At 35.5% G+C, this 19,509-nt stretch overlaps 1 protein-coding gene across 3 annotated transcripts in view; it reads right to left on the minus strand.

Annotated features, from left to right (window-relative positions):
- The window catches only part of LUZP2 (leucine zipper protein 2), a 488,810-nt gene that overhangs the window by 10,305 nt on the left and 458,996 nt on the right, over positions 1–19,509 (minus strand). The window lies entirely within an intron of this gene.

The following is a 19,509-nucleotide window of genomic DNA, read 5'->3' on the forward strand; positions in this document are numbered from 1 at the left end:
TTCTGGAGACCACCAGGATTTGTGAGGGCAGCTGCCTTTCCCATCTCTCAGCAGGTTGACAGGAAGTTGAAACTTGGCTAAATTTTTCAGAAATTAGGTTTAAAAAATCCAATATGTGGAGCTGGAGTTTCAGAACTTATTTCATAAGTCCATTACTAAATTAAATTATGCAGCTGAAAGAACAACAACAACAACAAACATTCCCTTTTCAAGTGGTTCATGTTCATTCGTGCCTGAAACTTAGACACTACATATCATCAAAGTATGCTGAGCTTGTCATCACAACCCAACTCATGAGATAGTAAATCTTGAGACTTTTCCTTTCATATTCATTGACCAGAATCTAAGAAAAGCAACAAGAACAACAATAACTAATGGACTTTAATTTCTCCATATGGATTCAGTACGGGTCATTGCTTTACCTTAGCTTGCAAAATTGAAACTTGCAGATGAGAGCTGCTAACCAGTCTTTCCATGGCTAAGTCTGTAAACCACTGTTTATTAAAGTAATTCAGTATGTTAGACACTAATCCTCCTCTTTCTTTAAGAGATCATGGGGTTTATCTCTTTATTCCATTCCTAGATTATTAAACTGAATGATCCAACTCTCTCCAACCTTGCTTTCTGCCATCCATCTGTTGGTCAGTCTCCAGAAATGTCTTCCTAACATATATCCTATCATGCTAACTCGGTGCACAAAAATGAATCAAATCCAAACAACTTAGAAAAATATCATCCCGTGCACAGATTTGTGATTTCCCATTGCCTATAAAGTATAGTAGACCAAGAACATGGATGAGATGCAGGGGCTGGAGACAGTTTTCTTAAACAAATAAGATGTGATATAGAAGCATGGCCTTCAGACTCACCTTGATGAACCACAGCAAAGCCTCTGAAGGTAAATGGGCATTAAAAGAATGAGTCTGTGCTGTCACCTACTCAGACTCACAGATTTTCTTCTTATTACTATTGTTAAATACACATACATAGACAGAGCTTTTTGTCATGCTGATTTTTTTTTTTTTTTTGCCTCCTTGCCCAACACTACCTAGAATAATTATTGACTTTTAATTCTTTTAATTATTTCTGGTACACCGAGGAGTGCAACTGTAAATCTTGGAAAGAAATGAAAAGTTCTATTTCATGCAAGAGATTTTATGACTAAACAGAATAAGGTAGCGGTTAAGCCCATGGTCTAAGAAGTCTGGCTTAACCAATGTTCAAATCCTTAGATCAACTGCTTACTAGCTTTGTGGTCTTCAATAAGTTATGCATTATTTTCTTAATCCAAATTTCCATATTTATAAAATGTAGAACATTATTATTTTATAAATGTGTGTAAAGACTACATAAGAGAATGAGTTAAAGCACTTAGCTCAGTGCCTCTTACTAATAAGATCTCAATATATCGTAGTAGCAATGATGATAATGAAGATAGAAATGAATTTGTAAACCACCTGGAACAAAGCACTTGAAATATATGAGATATGCAGTAAATCATACCTGTTATATCACAGCAGACTCCCTGATACTATGTTTTCAACAAATAATTGTTCATATAACGATATATGTGGTGCATGCAGTTTGGAAGGAGAAGTAGTTCTACATTAGCTTTTTCAGATGCATTTGCATTAATACAATGACATTGAAGAAAAATGATACAACCTAATTACCCCCCAAAATTATTATCATCACTATAATAATAAGATTTTTTTTCTTTTAAACAAGGAAACAAACAAAAATTATACATTTAATGTTGGCTCCAGCATGATGAAAGGGATTTCTCTCTCTCTTTCTTGCCCTCTCTCTCTCCTCTCTTTTACAATGCTGGTGCAGATATTTTGGAAAATAATTTAATAAGATAGATAAGTAGTTTCAAATATGTTCATTATCCAGTATATTTCATTTGGGATAGTCTTTCTCTGAAGAAAATAATCCACATTTAAAAAGAAAACCTTTCACTCAGAAGTATTACTTTGGGATTTGTATAGTAGCGAAAAAGAAAGCAAAATAATCATTGAATATAAAGAAGTTGGTTAAATAATGATAAAATAATTAGGTGAAATATTTTATAGTTGTTAAGACATTTGTGGGCTATTTATTAATATGAAAGTTACTTAAGCTTAAAATATATAATTCAAAATTATACAGTTAAAATCACAAAGATAGTGCATGTAAAACAGAAATAAATGCACCAAACTTTTTATGTTGACAAATGTCAAAGCACAACAGTAAAGTTTGAGAGGCCAAAACAGACAATTTTGTTGTGCTTTAGCATTTTTGTTGATCTCAAAATAACATATAACACACGTCTATCTGTCCGTCTGTTTGCCTTTCTATCTCTGAAACTATTCCTCTCTTTATCTTTTCTTCCTCCCTGACTCCTGACCTCCCTCCCTTCTTCTTTCCCTCCCTCCCTGTCTTTTTCTCCCTCTTTTTTCCCCTCTCCCTGTTCCTCTCCCTCTCATTTTTTTTCTTTCTTCTTTTTCTTCTTTCTTGGGGGACATGGCTGATCTGTCACTTTGCAATGAGTTATGACCATCTATAGAAGAACCATTTATCTATATACAGTTTGCCTATGGGAGAATATATATGTTCATTAAAAAAAATGATTTTAAGATGGAAAAGTGCCTAGAACCTTAAGCTTTTCCTTCCCTATCAATTTGAATCTCAAATTCTCTTGAACTAAAGGGAAAAGCTCAGACATCATTTTCCCTCATGCATGTGATTAAGAAATGTAATTTTACTTGTGGAAGAATGGATAGAGATATAACTAGCTTTGGTGAATAATTGATTAATTATACAAAGTAACTGTTCGCTGCCTTAAGAGACCAAAAAGGTTTAAATACTAATCTTGAGAACTGCATAAAATTGAGCAATCAAAGGCTAGCACAGGCCTTCAAAACATTCCATCTTAGTTAGGTAAAATTTAATCTGATTAGCAAGATACCTATATCCAGAAACTCAAGTGATAAAATATGAAGACTGATGAGCAAATGATGCACAAATTCAGCTGCTTCAATATGCAGCTCACCTATTATCCAGGAGACCTAGGGAAGAGCACAGCTGGGTCTGTAAATTATGAAATGGTATAAGCCATGAATACATCTTTATTAAAGTGATTACACTTATCTCTCACATACACATATACACTGACACCACCAGAGTAACCAGGTTGTTTCTGTGCTTTTGAGCAATGGACAGCTAGCTATCTGACAACATGTTGTATCATGGCCAACAAGCAGGCTAAGTGATAACAAAACTATGCAGCTGAGACAATCCCAGCTAATTATTTATCACCATGCGCGGGAAATAATCACACAACACACAATCACAACATGGTGGAAAGACTGTAATTCTGGGATATCCTAATAATGATTAGGACTTTCATTTTAATGTGGAGATACCAGACTTTGGAGCCAGGTGTAAATGAATTTTGAGTCCCAACTCCATATCCCACATCTACAATAATGGGGGCAAGTTAATGAACATTGAGTTCCCTGGACTTTGGTATTTTACAAAAGAATAAAGTCAAACGCCAATAATAAACATTGGCATTGTCAGCTTCAAAGTTTGACATTAGAACAAATAAAGCAACAAACAAACACACACCTGTATTTCAACAATGTTTCAGAGAAGCAAGGCTATTTTAATACTAAATATATAAAGGAACCAGAATCAAAAGAAATTATTCTTGAGAGGCAGACAGAAAGAGAAAGATGGAGAGGTAGAGAGATGGAGAGAGATTGACTGATTCATGGAAAACACACTAATATTTTGTTACTTGACTCTACTCAATGTCAATTTTCTACATCTTCGTAGTGTTGAAAACTTCATCACAGGCTAACACTTGCCAGTGGAATGACATTTGAAAAATACCAATTTAACCTTAATTTTTCTTCATTTGTAAATTGTGGATAATAATGCAAACACTCAAAATTGGCATCATTGCAAAATAAGATAAGGCAGGGAACTCAGCTTAGGTGAATGGAATGACAAGTTAGCCCATCCTAGGTTTGAATTCCTTTAGCCTTTATAAGTTGTATGGATTCGGAAAAGTTACTTCATCTTCTTGAGGTCGATACCTTATCTGTAAGGTTAGCAAAGTAATACCTACCTGAGAGGGTTGTTGGAAGGGTTAGATTACATATTTTAAAAATGTATTTACTTATTTTGAGAGAGAGAGAGAGAGAGAGAGAGAGATTAATAGCAGGGGAGGGGCAGAGAGATACGGAGAGAGAAAATTCCAAGCAAGCTCCGCTCTGCACACTGCCAGCGCAGAGCCTAATGGGGGGCTCGAACCCATGGCTCGTGAGATCATGAACTGAGCCAAAACCAAGAGTCAGACGCTTAACCAACTGAGCCACCCAGGTGCCCTGGGAAGAGTTAGATTAAATTAAAAATATATAATGGTTCCTAATGGAGTATCTTGCACATATTAGGTGCTCAATTAGTTTTGTTTCTATGCTTTCTTTCTCACCCTCAGCTTCCTCTTCCTTCGATCAAAATGTATCTCCTTTGCCAATAAATATTTGGATCCTATGAGAATAGGAACATGGATATTCAGTCACTTTATTTTACCACGTTGGTATCAACACACTTACCCAGGTCATTAGACAATCTTGATATTGCCAAAGGATTTGTTGCCGTTCTGAACCTCTCCCCACTAGTCTGTGGTTCTTCCTGTCTCATCCTTTTCTATTTATGATTTAACAAGGCAAGAAAAAAATCTTATTAACCAGCCACTCAGTCTTCCTAAACAGGCTTAACCTTGGAGGATGCTTTCATCCTTCGTGTGTGTGTATGTGTGTGTGTGTGTGTGTGTGTGCGCGCGTTTCTCCTCCTCAATACGGAATCATCACAATCTAATTAATTTAACTTAGGGATTTAGTTGCCTCAAAATGTTTTCATTATGATACAGGCACATTTTTGGCTTCAATGCAAATATCCCATTTAGAAATTATGAAAATAAAGTCATATTTAGGATGACCTTTTTAAAAGGGTGCTGTTAAGAGTTTAGCTAAATATCCATAATATTGCTGCCTTAGAGTCCATTTTGTGTGGAGAGGGGTCTGCTGGGACTTGGAACTGACACTAGCCCTGACCAGGAGTGCTATCCTAGGTAACAGCCAGCAAAGTCACAAGAAGTGTAAATTCCTGATATAACCTCCCCAGTGCCCTGGAGATAAGCATATGTCTCTCCTAGCTCCTTTCCATTTTGTGCTTCTCCTCCTCCTTCCTCAGAATTTACCAAGAGTCCTGCTCTTTTTGGTTTGTGTTGACCAATCAGGTCTAACTCAGGACCCCCAAAGCACTCTACCTACCAATCCTAAAAAACAAAAACAAAAACAAAAACCATGTACCTCAGTTTCTGCTACTCCCTCTCTGCTGGTATCCTGCCTTGACCTCCCCATTGCCCCAGTGACCAATGTATTGTACCTCCTCCAAAACCTGTGACTAATGAAGTTCTCTATTTCACTTTCCCTTGCCTTGTGATCTTTCTCGAACCTTGGCTCACCACCATCTGAAACCCCAGGGCTCTTCTTAACAAATGTTAGTTTAATAAAAATCACAAGGAGGTCTATGACTGAATTAACAATCATTGGAAAGCCTATGGAAGGAAAATGGCTTCTTTTGCATTTTGCTTATTTTAAATTATACTCTATTCTTTCTCTCAGAAATAAGGAATAATATTTAAGAATTATAGCAGATGAAATGATTTATCATAAATTAATTTAAAATCTTTGAGCTTGCATCTCTGATCCTGCTGATCACTACAACTTTGTTATTGGTATTAAACACTTGGTTCTACTTCATAAGAGAGATTAGCTATATCTCTTGTGATCTTTCTCTAAAACATTAAAAGAACTCAAAATAATTAATGCAAATGTATCACTGGGCAACCTGAAATTCTACTAACAAAAAATATCTCTGGCAGGTACAGAAGTCCAGTTGATTCTTCTGGGACAGGCTGGAGGCTAAAAAGAATGCTTTTTGAAATACTATAAAGGAGAAAAAAAATGGAATTAAATACCAAGTTACTTAAAAATATGAATGCATTTTGGCTAAATTTTTCTGTGATGCCACCTTTCTGTATGAAATAATTTGTTATATTTATTACAGGATGATATTTTAGCACTGTATTTAGTACTCCATATGAAAAAATTAAACTGTTTGAAACCAAAGCCCTAATTTCGTAACTTTAGAAGTTTTGGAGAAATAATAATATGCATCTGCTAGGATGAGTATTTTGCTTAGTCCTGAAGGAAATACCAATATTTTTATAGTTACTGTCCTCAAATTGCTTATTATGTAATGCAAAATGAGAACTTTGTACAAATAATCAGGATGCAGATGGACTATGACACAGGATAAAATGGGTGTATAAACCAAGCATTATGGCAACCAAGAAGAGAAAGCCATTCTGTGCCTTCAGGGAAGATGAGAGGAGTCAAGAAAGTATTGACCAGATTAAGCTTTATGTGTACATCACTGTCTGGTCAATATCCTTATAATAAATTAGCATGTTTATTGGGTATTTTTATTTATCAGATTAATAAATTAACCATTGTTATTATGGTTTCTATACAATTTCTGATAAGAACTCATGCTTAAGTCCACATTTTGCATACTTTAAATTGATGTTAAAGTAGGGAAAACATGCAGACTTATATTTAATGTGCAAAGCAGAAAAATTTTCTGAAGATAAAATTATTTGCCATTCTGCATTATCTCGAGGTGTGTCTATTCTTTCTTGAAGGAACCGCAGTAGCAATATAAAGAAGGCCTTATATAAAGCCAACTTCTTCAGATGCCCAGAATGACAATGGTGTGTAGTCTCCAAGCCCAGTTACAGCAGGGCATGACTTGCTTAGAAAGTGTTGTTAGCCAAGCATCTGCCAACAACTCATCAGGACCATCAAATACTGCACAATGGATATTGGTTATAATGGTAAACTAGGATTTCTTAAATCTGTCAGAATTGTGTTAGCATGAAAAAGTTGGCATCATCTTTCCATTCACAGCTCTAGGATTGATTTTCTGCATATTTTCCTCCTCTCATTTCCCTAGACAATACTTTGCTGTTAAATAAACTCCCTTTGTTTAGGGACTTGCAGGCAGGTGTAATAGAAATAGAGCTGGTGCTTTCAGTGCTAAAGAGAAGCCATTGTGCTTTTCATTTCCTCAGCATATTAAGAAAAATTAAATGTTTGCTATGTATAGGAGTCAGAAATATTGTGAAACACATTTACATTAGCACTAAGTCTTAATTCCTAAGTGAAAATTAAAAGTGAGTGTTCAATGTCTTTCATTCTTGATATGCTTTAACAATATGAGATGCACTTGCAAACTTCAGGTGAATGGGATGGAACAGGTACATCCTTTGCTTTCTCCAAGTGTCTCCAATATTATCATTTAAACAAAATAATTTAAACCTCACCAAACTGATAGACCAATATTCTGCTAAGGGATTAGTGGTCTAGTTCAAGTTTTCTAAGGCTACTTAAAAAAAAAAAGGCCAAGGAATCCAGAGGTCATTTTCCTAGGTGACCTTTTCTGGTTTGCATAGGGCAGGAAATGGAAAGAAACCACAGAGATATATGAGAAGATGCATGGTCTTGGGGTGCCCTGGTTGAGCATCCAACTCTTGATTTTGGCTCAGGTCATGATTCCAGGGTCATGGGATCAATCCCCGTGTTGGGCTCTGCACTGGGCTTGGAACCTGCTTAAGATTCTCTTTCTCTCCCTCTGCCCCTCTCCCCTGCTCATGCTCTCTCTATCTCTAAAGAAAAAAATTAAATTTAAATAAATTTAAAAATTAAAAAAAAAGAAAATGCATCGTCTGTAATTCCTAGTTTGGGACCTTGACCATGGAAATATGGAGACCTTGAATATTAAAATTGCAGAAGAGCTTTTTTTTAGAATGAATAAGGACATTGTGAAATTACTGAATACTGTGCATTTAATTTGATATCATATATAATTATCATGACAAACCTGCAAAAAATCAACATCCAAGTTTCTCAAAATGTTTATCAGGAAATATTGAAAGAAGAAAATCTAGGTAGGTTTATTAAAACATTACACATTCCTGGGCTGTGCCCCATATCTACTGATTAATAGTCTATGGGAGTAGGGCTTTACAAGCAGTTTTACCAGTTGACCTGGTGATTCAGACATGAAAAAGTCTGAAAATCACTGATCCACATTATATAAATAAGGGATCTGAATTATAAAACCACTTGCCAAAGTGACATGTGAGGAAACAGCAAAGTTGGTGTTCAAATCTAGGTTTTATGTAATTTTAAGTCTTTCTCTACTCTATTGCTTAGTCTCAGGTGTACCAACAGCAGTCAAAATGCATCTCTTTTACTATTTATTTACTAAGAGATTGCATGCACTCCCATCAGCTCTCAGTGAGATTGCTGATGATCATAGAATCCTAGAATTTAAAGAGATACTCACATGCTTTTCCTCCACATTCGTGCTTCAATTCCCAAATACATCCCAGAATAGTTGTTTTTCTTTACTCAATCATATAATATACTATGTCTTCCTGTAGCTAATTCTGTATTTGTGTACTTTTTATTAAGAGTTAACTTTTACATTTGACTGAAATATTCTCCTTCTTATAGCTGTTTTTACCAGCAACATCTAATTCTGCTCTGGAGTAAATAAGACCACTCCTTATGTCACATTATAGTTTTTGCGGTTGCTTTCATCATCTCTTTTCTATCTAAAGAAATTAATTAAAACATACAACTCAAAAATATTAATTGAGGTTTTAAGTGAATGATATAGCTTTGAATAAAGGAATGGAAAGTGATAATTACTGAGAACCTGCTATGTGTCCTTGATAAACCAGGTGTTAAGTTTGGCTGTCTCACTGGAACCTTTAACAAGTTATAGAAGACAGGCAACATTTATCTCTCTTTGTCAAAGGAGGAAAATGAGCCTCAAGGAGTTAAATAGTCATGGTTACACATCAGGTAACTGTTTGAAACAGAAATGAAACCAATCAACATTACATACTGAATTTCCTCTGGAGGTTTGTCCCTTAAGCTTTATAGTAGACACACTCCATTTGTCACTGTTGAACTTAGCAGTGTCTTTCTAGAATAGAACATGTTGTATCAGTCTACACTGATAAGCAAAATCAGGTAAGAGATTTATCTCCCTTATTCTGGGTATGGCATCATAATTACTTGAAATCAACATTATAACTTCATGTGGCTGTTTTGCAAATGTCATCACAGTTTGAGTCAGCTCACAGTCACTTGAAACTCTTTAATTTGTTACAAGATAAATATACAAAAATTAATTCCATTTCTAAATGCTAGCAATTAAGAATCTGGATGAAATTAAGAAAACCCCATTCATAATAACATCAAAAGGAATTTAAAAATTAGGAATAAAGAAAACAAAAGAAGTGCAAGATTTGTACACTGAAAATCTGCAAGATATTCCTGAAAGAAATTTTAAAAGATGTAAGTAGATGGAGAGATAACTAATGTCGATAGGCTGAAAGAATCAATATTGTAAAATTACAATTGTCCCAACAGGCTTTTTTATTATAACTGAAAAGCTGAACCTAATATTAACAAGGAAATGGAAGGTATTGAAAATAGTCAAAGCAATCTTGAAAATAAACAATAAAGTAAGGGGACTTGAACTTCGCAATTCCAAACTTACCATAAAGCTACAGTAATCAAATCAGTATGGTACAGGCTTAAGGACATACATATAGATTAATGAAACAACTGAAAGTTAAGAACTAAATTCAGATTTGTAGGTAATTATTTTTGACAAACGTGCCAAAGCAATTTAATAGGGAAAGTATATTCATTACAATAAATTGTTGTGAAGACTGGCTTAACTAGGTATCAACATGCAAATAATGAAAATAGATTCTTATTTCACATCATGCAGAAAAATTAACTCAAAATGGATCATGGATTTAAATGAAAGATAAAACTAAAAAATTTTTAATAAGAAATTGTAGAAAAATCTTTATATTCTTGGCTTTGGTAAATATTTTTTAGATAAATCATAATCATGATGAAGAAAAGAAAGAGATAAGCTGGACTTTACTGAAATTAAAAACTTCTGTGTTTTAAAATACACTATTCAACAGGTGTTTGGGTGGCTCAGTCATTTGAGCATCTGACTCTTGATTTCAGCTTCAGGTCATGATCCCAGGATAGTGGGACTGAGCCCTACCTTGAGCAGTAGGGAACCTATCACACTTCTGGACTTCAAGTTATATTACAAAGGTGTACTGATTAAGACAGTATGGTACTGGCACAAAAAGAGACACACAGATCAGCTGAACAGAACAGAAAATCCAGAAATGGACCCACAACTATATGGTCAACTAATCATCGACAAAGCAAGAAAGCATATCCAATAAAAAAAAAAAGTCTCTTCAACAAATGGTGTTGGGAAAACTGGACAGCAACATGAAAAAGAATGAAAGTGGGCCACTTTCTTACACTATATGCAAAAATAAATTCAAAATGAATGAAATGCCTAAATGTGAGACAGGACACCATCAAAATCCTAAAACACAGGCAATAATCTTTTTGACATCAGCTGAGGAAATTTCTTCTTTTTTAAAAAAAAATTTTTAAGCTGATTTATTTATTTCTGGGAGAGAGACAGAGAGAGTGAGCTGGGAGGGGCAGAGAGAGAGAGAGAGAGAGAGAGAATCCCAAGCAGGCTCCTGTCAGTGTGAAGCCTGATGTGGGGCTCGAACTCATGAAGTGTGAGATCATGAGCTTATGACCCAGGCCGAAACCAAGAGTCAAAAGCTTAACCAGCTGAGGCACCCAGGCACCCCTGTAGCAACTTCCTAGTAGACATGTCTCTAGAGGCAAGGGAAACAAAACAAAAATGAATTATTGGGACTTCATCAAGATAAAAAGCTTCTACACAACATAGGAACCAATCAACAAAGGTAAAAGACAACCTTTAAAATGGGAGAAGACATTTGCAGATGACATATCTGATAAAGGATTAGTATCCAAAATCTATTAGGAGCTTATCAAACTCAGGGCACCTGGGTGGCTCAGTTGGTTAAGTGTCTGACTTCGGCTCAGGTGATGATGTCATGGTTCCTGAGTTCAAGGCCTGCATGGGGCTCTGTACTGACAGTGTGGAGACTGCTTAGGAGCTTAGAGCTCCTGCTCTCAGCTTAGAACTCTCTCTCTCTCTCTCTCTCTCTCTCTCTCTCTCTCTCTCCATCTCTCTCTACCCCTCTCCCCCGTCTCAAAATAAATACACTAAAAAAAAAAATAAAAAAGAACTTATCAAAGTCAACATCTAAAAAACAAATAATCCAGTTAAGAAATGGGCAGAAGACATGAATAGACATTTTTCCAAGAAGGCATCCAGATGGCTAACACACATGAAAAAAGGCTCAACATCACACATCATCAGGGAAATACAAATCTAAACTACAGTTAGCTATTACCTCACAGCTGTCAAAATGGCTAAAATTAACACAGGAAACAACAGATGTTGGCAAGGATGCAGAGAAAGGGAAATCCTCTTACATTGTTGGTGGGAATGCAAACTAGTGCAGCCACTCTGGAAAACAATATGAAGGTTCCTCAAAAAATTAAAAATAGAACTGCCCTATGATCCACCAACTGTACTATTAGGTATTTACCCAAAGGATACAAAAATAATGATTTGAAGGGACACATGCACTCCGATGTTCACAGCAGCATTATCAACAATAGGAAAATTATGGAAGGAGCCCAAACGTCCATTGACAGATGACGAGATAAAGAAGACGTGGTATGTATATATACATACAATGCAAAGGAAAACTACTGAGTGATGAAAAAGAATGTACTCTTGCTATTTGCAACAACGTGGATGGAATTGGAGAGTATTATGCTAAGTGAAATAAGTAAGTCAGAGAAAGACAAATACAATATGATTTAATTTATATGTGGAATTTAAGAAACAAAGCAGATGACTATGGAGGAGAAAAAAGAGGGAAACCAGAAAGCAGACTCTTAATACAGAGAACAAACTGAGGGTTACTGGAGAGGAGGTGGGTAGGGGGATGGGTTAAATGGGTGACAGGTAGTAAGGAGGGTATCTGTTGTGATGAGCACTGGGTGTGTATGTAAGTGATGAATCACTAAATTCTATACCAGAAATTAATATTACACTGTGTGTTAACTAACTGGAATTTAAATAAAAACTTGAAAAAAAATGGGAAAAAAAGAAAATAATGAAAACAATCTCTTGTATAACAGCATCTAAAATGAAAAATGATTAGGAAGAAATTTAACCAAGGATGTGACTGAGCTATACACTAAAATGATAAGACACTAATAAAAGAAATTGAAGAAGGCACCAATCAATGGACAGATTCTCTGTTTTCTTGGATTAGAAGAATAAATATTGCTAATATTTCCATGCTATGTACAGCTATCTATAGATTCACTGTAATTTCCATTATGATTCCAATGTCTGTTTTTGCAGAAAAAGGAAAAACCATCCTAAAATTCAAATGAACCCGCAAAAAATCCCAAATAGCCAAAGCTATCTTGAGAAACAAGAACGAGGGTGACGATATCACACTTGCTGATTTCAAACTATATTATGATAATAAAACTGGGCCCTTATTTCACACCACTCACAAAAATTAACTTGAAATAGATTAAAGATTTAAATGTAAGCCCTGACTAGAAAATTCCTAGAAGAAAACAGGGAAAAACTCTGACATTTGTGTCGGCAACAATTTCATGGATATGACATCAAAAGCACAAAGAACAAAAGCAAAAATTAACAGGTGGGACATCAAACTTAAAAGCTTCTGCACAGCAAAATAACAAACAAATGAAGAGGCAGCCTATGGAGTGGGAAGAAACATTTTCAAACCAGTTACCTAATAAGTGGTTAATATCCAATATATATAAGGAACTCACAGAAGTCAATAGTAAAAAATAAATAATTTTGATAGAAATAGGCCTATCCATTATTATAGATGGAGACCTCAACCCTCTCTATCACTAATTGATAGATCATGCAGGCAGATAACCTGTAAGAATATAGTTGATCTGAACAACATCATAAATCAACTGGACCTAACTGACAATTATAGAATTTTTCATCAAACAGGAGAAATACACATTCTTCTCAAGGTCACATGGAATAGTTACCAATGTAGACTCTATTGTGGGCCATAAAACACACCTGAACAAATGCAAACTATGCCATCAGACTGTAATGGAATTAAGCAGCAAGTCAATTACAGAAATACAGCTGGTTGCTATATGGAACTCTATGTACTATTGCTCAATTATTCTGTAAATCTAAAACCATACTAAAAAAAAGTCTATTAATTACTTTCTAAAAGATACCATTAAGAAAATGAAAAGTTAAGAGGTGCCTGGGTAGCTCAGTTGCTTAAGCGTCTCAATCTTGATTTTGGCTCAGGTCAAGCCTCTGAGACCAAGTCGTGCTTCAGACTTTATTCTGATAACATGGAACCTGCTTAGGATTCTCTCTCTCCCTCTCTCTCTCTCTCTGCTCCTCCCCTGCTTGCATGCATTCATTCTCTCTCTCTCTCTTTCAGTCTCTCTCTCTCTGTTAAAATAAATAAATAAAAGAAAATGAAGAGATACAAAACATACTGAGAGAAATATTTTTAAGTCATATATCTGGCAAAGGATTTATATCCAGAATACATAAGGAATCTTACCACTCAACATTAAGAAGAGAAACAGCACAACCAAAATATGGGGAAAAATTTTGAGTAGATATTTCACCAAAGAAAATATATGAGTTGCTAATAAGTATATGAAAATGTGCTCAATATTATTAACCATTAGGGAATTAACAATTAAATCTATAATGAAATTTGACTTCACACTCACTAGAATTTGCCTTCTAAGCAAAAATTCAGACAATAACATATAGTGACAAAGATGTGGGGTAAATGGAACTCTATACATTACTGATTAGGTTGTAAATGCAAACATTTTGCATTTACAGTGCACACAGTTTGGAAATTCATTTGTTTCTTAAAAATTCAAGAAAAAACTATATTCCATTCCATTTCTAGGTATCTACTTAAAAGAAATTAAAACATATGTCCACACAACGCTGTTTATGCGAATATTCGTAGCATCACTATTCATAATGGCCAAAAAGTAGAAAAATCCAAAAGGTATCAACTGGTGAATGGATAAAGAAAATGCAGTATAATTGTACAATGGATCTTATTCAGCAATAAAAAGAAACAAACTACTGATAGGTATTAAAACATGTATGAGCCCCAAAATCATTACACTATGTGAAGGAAGTGCATGCAAAATACTACATATTATATGATGAACTTATATATGATTTACAAAAAGACAAACCTATACAGATAAGAACTAGGTTAGTGTCTGTCTGGACTGAGGTTGAGAACAGATTAACTGTACAAAAGGCATGGGGATCTTAGTAGAGAGATGGAAATGTTCTAATACTGGACTGTGTTAATGGCTGTACAACTCAATAAATTTCATGAATAATTGAAATACACACTTAAAAATGTGTGACTGTATGGTATGCAAATTATACCTCAATAAAGTTGTTTCTTAAAAACTATCATAATTTGTAATAAATAAATTAGCTGTAATGTACATGTTTAATCATTTTAGTTTTTAAAAAAATTTTTTAATCTTTATTTTTGAGACAGAGAGAGACAGAGCATGAATGGGGGAGGGTCAGTGAGAGAGGGAGACACAGAATCTGAAACAGCCTCCAGGTTCTGAGCTGTCAGCACAGAGCCCGTTGAGGGGCTCGAACTCACGGACTGCGAGATCATGACCTGAGCCGAAGTCGGACACTTAACTGACTGAACTACCCAGGCATCTTATTCATTTTAGTTTTTAAGAGAACATGAGCCTTATCTGTTTACAAGTAAATGGACAAAAATTAACTTAAACTTTCCCCCCTGTACTTTATCTGAGAACAACGATGTAATTGTCCTCATTAATTAGCATCAAAATTGGGGTCCGTATTAGACATTTATCTTTATTTCTGCATCTTCATTAATCACAAAGTCGTATGGATTTCTCATTTTGATATTCTGTTGACTTATTTTTCTCAACTATTTCTGTCACTGGCTTCATTGAGGTCCCTATTTTATCATACTTTCATTATTTTTAAAATGTCCTTATTTGGTAGTTTCTAGATTTTTGAATTTCATAGAGTAGAAAACAAATAAAAAAAAAAAGATATGGGGATAAAACTGCCAACCATTAATTTTGCCAAATAAGGCCACTAAAATGAAATTTTACCTTAAAAACTACCATCCACTTTATTTTATTTTATAAATCTTAAGTTACACTGACTAATCTTTGATTAAAGACAACTCCCATAAGATGCAGATGCCAATTATTTCAAAATATATCCAAAATATGCAGGATATAAGTATCAGAAAGTAACTGTATTAGTATTCTTCAGAGGAAGAAATAGGATATACACATCCATATATAAGGGGATTTATTATGGGGCTTGGCTCATGCGATTATGAAGGCTGAGATACACCATGATAATGCCCTCTGCAGGCTGGAGAATCAGGAAAACTGGTGGTATATCAATCCAACTCTCAAGTACGCGGGGAGCTGAGGATGTAACTTCCACTGGGGAAGTCAGGGGGATGCTGCTGGTCTAAGTCCCAGAGTTGCAAGGGCCAAGATCCAAGAGCTTTGATGTCGGGGGTGAGCAGCAGAAGATGCATTTGCCAACTCAAGAAAGAAATAATTCACACTTCTTTCATTTTGTTCTGTGTGGGCCCTCAAGGGATTAGAGAATCCCTGCCCAATCCTCTTTACTTCATCTACTGATTCAATGCTAATCTCTTCTGGGAACATCCTGTCAGACATCCCCAGAAATAATGTTTTACCAGCTCTCTGGGCATGTTGACACATAAAATTAACCATCACAAATTTACCCCTTGTTAATTTGCGACCCATATGCATCACTTTTATACCATACTTAATTGCCAAATAAAGACAATAAGGAGGCCATAATTCTGCCTAATATAACTATCTTACAACAGAAAATACACTTAACCCCTTTCCCAGAAATGGATACATTTATTTTGCTTTTACTCTATGAAATTATGTTTGGATACCTCATTTGGACATTAAATTAAAGCAGCCCACATTAAGGCTGAATCTCCAGCTTTGTTAGAATCGAGTTGAAGTTATTTTCATATTGCAGTATTAAAATGGAAGCAAACACATTTCATGATATTCAACACAAATAAGAATATTCTTGGTGTTTTTAGACAAGCTGAGTAACAATACTTTTCATAGATCCAAAGGTCCCCGTACTTTCTTTCTGTAAGGTTGAAGAAGTCTCTTAGCATTGGGGAATCCCTGGAAAGGAACTATAGAGCTCTCCATGCGTAAGATTAATCATACTCTGGTTACTGTTGCTTGGGTGATGACGGTCCACTAAATTTCTCATGGAGACCTTAGCAACAGATGAAATCACACATCAGTTTCCTGCTCAGTTCCACAGTCCCACATCAGTACATGGTTACTGATAAATGAAGGGTTTGCGGATGGATCTCTCCTACCCACTCTCAAAAGTCACACCACAGTCTTTCATCATTTAAATTAGAGAGCCTTACTTAAGCATTGCCCTTTTTAGAAGGTAAATATAACAGAGCAGGAGAAGCAGAAAATCCATTATTAAACAACATACTAAAGGGATTATGTGTTATCTAAGCCAAGGTTTTGCACATTATAGCTCATAGGCCATCTGCCTCAGAATCACCTGGATTGGGAAGAGGGTTGCCAGATCCATGTAAACAAAACAAAACAAAACAAAACAAAACAAAGCAAAACGAAACAAAACAAATACAGGTTACATTTAGTCCTATTCATTTAAAATTTCCTGAAGAATTTGTCAGAATCTTAATTTTTAAAAGCTCTCCACATGATGTTTATGATCACTTACATGTGAAATACATTGATACTAAAACTGGATTGCACATTAGAGTCACTGGAGTAATTGAAAAAATAAATATAACTAATGTCTATACCCCAGATACCAAGATGTTGAATTAATTTTCCGGATGTCAATTCCAGGCATCAGTATTTTAAAGAACTCTTGAGGTGATACTATTGTGAGGGCAGCTAAGAACTGTAGGTGTAAAATTTGAAAATTGATGTTCACAGCAGTGCCACTAATTCCTACTGCTTACATCTGGTGTATTTCACTCATCTACATTACTCACACAGCCTTTAAAGGTAAGTGAGTCTACAGCCTGTGAATATTGAGCACTCTCTGCACTACGAAGTGTAACTTCTTGGAAGTAGAAGCTCCAAGACTAAAATCTAGACTGAGGCCAGGTTAGAGACAGACCATTCATCTTGGTGCAGGTGGACGCAGATTTTTGAAGGGACTCAGATTGGGACCTGCAAACAGGTAGTAGCTGCTTATGAGACTTTTGAAGGGAAAGGAATTGCCAGTGACAAAAAAAAAAAAAGGACAATAAAACTAGGAAAGTGAAACAAACAAACAAAAAACAACAAAAAACAATTTATAATTTTGGGTAGGTCTCACTCTTGATAAGAAAAGTAGACCAGAATGTTGTTTTGGGGAGCCTTGGCACAATACGCAGAACTTTTCAGCTTTGTCTCCAGTGGGAACATTTTGCTTGTTTGTTTGGTAGGCTTAACGAAGCCCTGTTCTTTGTCCTTGTAGATACTTTGGCCACCTCATTACAAGAATGGTTTGCTCAAGGCACACATATGTCAGTACAGAGGCAGGAATAAGGCAACTGAATTCCTCCTAATATAAGAGCTCAAAGCAGTACCTTGAAGGATCAAGCCTGAGCATTACTCGTAAGTGTGCTGCTTCCAAGATTCTTTTCCTTCTTTTTTAAAAAATTCATATATATCATTAAGATATAACCCAGTATTTTTTTTTATTTTTAACATTTATTTTTATTTATTTTCTACAGACAGAGAGAGACAGAGCACAAGCAGGAGCAGGCTCCAGGCTCTGAGTTGTCAGCACAGAGCCTGACGTGGGGCTCGAACCCATGAACCACGAGATCATGACCTAAGCTGACGTCAAACACTCAACCGACTGAGCTGCTTAGGCATCCCAAGATATAACCCAGTTTTAAGTGTACAGTCTAATGATTTGGTATATGCCTATGTGGCAAAATTATTTTTCTGGTAGTTTTAAGAAAATACATCAAGAAATAAAAACACACTCCTTGAAATGAATCCTATGGTCTCATAACTTAATTGGATACAGATATCTAAAAACCTGAACTACAACCTTAATTCAAACCAAACTCCTTAGAGCATGGGAATCCAGGATCTCTCACATTTAAGTCCCAAATTATCCTTTTAGGCATAGATCCCACCACTGTCTGCACTCTATTCTCTAGTAATTTTATTCCGATGGTTTCTTGTTTCTGCACGTTTGCTCACACTGTTAGAGACCTGTCTTCATCAAAAGGTTCCTTCCAGCCCAAAGCCTCCCTACCTTCTTCTTCCTTTGGAAGAATTTCATTTTAACTTCTCATTAGTTTTATTATGTTCTAAATTGGTACATGTTTAAATATGAAAGTTGAAGGCAAAATTGTTGAGAAACTCATCTTTCTAAATTTACATTAGCGGCCAATAGAAGAAAAAGAGATAGACTTGGTTAACTTATGTGTCTCTTCTGCTTTATTTCCTTTCAGTAGCCGGATCTCTTTTCAATCATGAATAGTTTCAGCAATACTTTTCATTCTGTCACCTAGATTAAAGCCTAACTTTGAATCTACTCAACACAATTGTCATTTGCTGTTTCTCAAATCCAGGCGTTATAGGTCTGTAAGTGTGCCAAAGTCCCAGAATTAAAATTTCATTACATTATTATGAGTAAAAAAAACACCCATAGCACAAAATTACATATTTGCTATTATCATCTGAAGGTTAAGAATCTATCTTCTTGGGGCCCTTGGGTGGCTCAGTTGGTTAAGCATCTGACCCTTGATTTCGGCTTATGTCATGATCTCAGAGTAAATGAGATTGAGCCCCACCTCGTGCTCCATGCTGAGCATGGAGCCTGAGATTCTCTCTCTCTCTCTCTCTCTCTCTCTCTCTCTCTCTCTCTCTTTCTCTTTCCATCTGCTCTTCTCCCCCGCTCATGCTTTCTCTCTCTCTCTGTCTCTCTCTCTCTCTCTATATATATATGTATATATATATATATATATATATATCACTCTGTGATATATATAGAGTAAATAAATAAGCTTTAAAAAAAAGGAATCTCTCTTCCTTCAATGTAATGTCTTTGTAATGCTGGGTTCATTTGTTTTACAGGCAGAATACTATTGAATCACATCCTGGGGTTTTTTTGTTTGTTTGTTTTAAAGATTTTAACAGCTTTTTGTCATGGGTCATGGGAATGGGCATGTTCTGGAGCCTGTGGTCACCCCCTTAGTTCCCCTTACTTCCCCTTACTTACATAGTACTCCTG

The sequence above is a fragment of the Panthera onca genome, chromosome D1 (genome assembly GCF_046562875.1).
Source record: "Panthera onca isolate mPanOnc1 chromosome D1, mPanOnc1 haplotype 2, whole genome shotgun sequence".
NCBI lineage: Eukaryota > Metazoa > Chordata > Mammalia > Carnivora > Felidae > Panthera > Panthera onca.